Source organism: Saccostrea cucullata, unplaced genomic scaffold (genome assembly GCF_032062105.1).
Source record: "Saccostrea cucullata isolate Sc308-1 unplaced genomic scaffold, CSIRO_AGI_Scuc_v1 ctg4110, whole genome shotgun sequence".
NCBI classification, from domain to species: Eukaryota; Metazoa; Mollusca; class Bivalvia; order Ostreida; family Ostreidae; genus Saccostrea; species Saccostrea cuccullata.
In genome coordinates, this window is record NW_026931761.1 from 1 (window position 1) to 3,348 (window position 3,348).

A 3,348-nucleotide genomic window follows, 5' to 3' on the forward strand; every position below is an offset into this window, starting at 1 on the left:
TAAATGACATTTTTATCTTCGATCAACGACCCAGGAAACGTGCATCTTTAACAAAAATTGTTCGAAGCATAAATTTGATACTGCATTTGATTTTCTTTTAGTTATACATTTCCCCACTTCGCAAATTCTACAGTTCAAAATAAATCAAGGAATCGTTAAAAAATTTTAATAGACAATTTTTCCAATCAATAAGCTGAATGCTGGCATAGTAAGCGGCAATCTCCACTTATGACGTCCAGCTCTATACCTTTTAGTTGTCATTTTTGTAGGTCTACTAAACGCTTATTAATTGTATGACTAGTTCATCAATCTTTGAAACTCTTTTACTATGTACAAACCAGATTTCAATACATCTATTTGTGTCAAGCCATGGTTTCCAGCTCCTCTCCCGTATAAACAAGGGTAATACCCTAGTCCACACATCACTGAGTGATAATTTGGGGGTTTCTACCACCCTACCCAGGGCGTAATGTGAGGGCCTGGATTTAAACAATTGTGGGGATACATCTATATAAATATAAATCATTATTGCTTTGATATTCTTTCAAAAATATAAAATTTTCTTTTTTTTTTGCCACCCCTTATGTCATCATATGAACACTGCTCAAGGATGCTTTCATATCAACTGTTGTTTTGTTATTTTTGAAAAAAGACAATTTGTAAAGATTTTTGTTTTGTTAAAGTTTGACCCCCAATTTTGACCCTATTCTACGCCTCCGTGAACTTTCAAAATAAAAATTTTTTTTGACTAGGTAACAGTTCCAAATATTTGATAAACATAGGTAATCAGAGATTACAGAGCTCACCTCAACGAATGTTGTCTTTAAATAAGGCAAAGTCACACAATTAACCAACAAAAAGTGTACATTCCAAAAATGAAAATATCTATAGTAAGTAATTTTGATCTGATACTTTGAAATAGACCAACATAAAAAATTTAAAGTAGTTCTTCTTCATGAAAATGTAATTCAGCATCTGAAGCAAATTTGAGAGTTTTCATTTCTTGATGCAACATTTGTGCAAGTTTGGTTATTACAATGTTAAGCCTTAAAGTTTTTTGGTAATAGACCTGCAACCATAACTTTAACCTGGTCTATTATCTGAAAAATATATGTCAAATTCAGCATCCGAAGCAAGTCCATTAGTGTGCATCCTAAGATGTATCATCAATGCAAGTTTGGTCAACATAGGGCTTATAGTTACTTGGAAATGAAACCTGCACCAAACACTTTAACCTGTTCACTCAACCGGAAAATGTAGGTCAGATTCAGCATCCGAAGCAAGCCTGGTAGTGTGCATCCTTAGATATATCATCCATGCAAGTTTGGTCAACATAGGGCTTAAAGTTACTTGCAAATGAAACCTGCACCAAACACTTTAACCTATTCACTCAACTGGAAAATATAGGTCAGATTCAGCATCCGAAGCAAGCCCGGTAGTATTCAACCTTAGATGTATCATACATGCAAGTTTGGTCAACATAGGGCTCATAGTTACTTGGAAATGAAACCTGCACCAAAAACTTTAACCTGTTCACTCATCCAGAAAATGTAGGTCATATTCAGCATCTGAGGCAAGCCCGGTGGTATCCATCTTTAGATGTATCATCCATGCAAGTTTGGTCAACATAGGGCTTAAAGTTATTTGCAAATGAAACCTGCTTCAAACACTTTAACCTGTTCACTCAACTGGAAAATGTAGGTCAGATTCAGCATCCGAAGCAAGCCCGGTAGTATTCAACCTTAGATGTATCATACATGCAAGTTTGGTCAACAAAGGGCTCATAGTTACGTGGAAATGAAACCTGCACCAAAAGCTTTAACCTGTTCACTCATCCAGAAAATGTAGGTCATATTCAGCATCTGAAGCAAGCCCGGTGATATCCATCTTTAGATGTATCATCCATGCAAGTTTGGTCAACATAGGGCTTATAGTTACTTGGAAATGAAACCTGCTCCAAACACTTTAACCTGTTCACTCAACTGGAAAATGTAGGTCATATTCAGCATCCGAAGCAAGCCCAGTAGTATTCATCCTTAGATGTATCATACATGCAAGTTTGGTCAACATAGGGCTCATAGTTACGTGGAAATGAAACCTGCACCAAAAACTTTAACCTGTTCACTCATCCAGAAAATGTAGGTCAGATTCAGCATCTGAAGCAAGCCTGGTAGTATCCATCCTTAGATGTATCATACATGCAAGTTTGGTCAACATAGGGCTTATAGTTACTTGGAAATGAAACCTGCACCAAAATCTTTAACCTGTTCACTCAACCGGAAAATGTAGGTCAGATTCAGCATCCGAAGCAAGCCTGGTAGTATCCATCTTTAGATGTATCATCCATGCAAGTTTGGTCAACATAGGACTTACAGATACTTGGAAATGAAACCTGGACCAAAAAACTTTAACCTGTTCACTCAATCGGAAAATGTAGGTCAGATTCAGCATCCGAAGCAAGCCCGGTAATATGCATCCTTAGATGTATCATCCATGCAAGTTTGGTCAACATAGGGCTTATAGCTACTTGGAAATGAAACCTACACCAAAAACTGCACCAAAAATGTTAACCTGCTCCAAAAACATTAACCTGGTCATTCCTTTGCTAAAATTGCAGCATCTGAAACACGACTGGTACAATGAAACACACTAGAACCATCTTCCATGCATGTCTAATCAATATAGGACATAGAAGTACTTAAAAATAAAACTGCTCCAAAAAACTTAACCTTAACCCGGGACGCCGACGCCGACACCGACGCCGACGCCGAGGGTATTACATAAGCTCCCCCAACTTCGTTGAGGTGAGCTAAAAAGTATTAGATTCAACATGTTGCAATTTTAAAAAGGTCAAATACATGAAGAATAGATACTGCTATTAAGTTTACATTGATATTGAAAAATGAAACTAAAACTTCATTTAAATGTTCAATGCACACAGTCTGAAAAATAACCTTAAAGATTTGAGAAAATTATCTTATGGGTATTCTGTTATTTAACAAACCCACCCATTTTTAAAGTCTTTCCGAGTGAAATTAGCTTCCATTGTAAACTATGAATGCTAGATAGTGATTTACATTGTGTACCACAAGAAAGTCCTAATTCTTTCCATTTAATATTCATGTTCATTTGTTTGTGACATTGATCTTTTCCAAAATGACCTTTAAAGTTATCAAGTCATAATTTTTCTTTCAGTTCGTATTAAAATGATGTCGTTTTGCATTTTCTATGTATTTTTGTCATAAATACTAGCCTAAGTGTAGATAGAATTTTGCAAGAAAAAACAAACATATGTACACATTGACCACATTGAACCCATTCATTTGTGAAGAGGTGGGTTGTAATAGG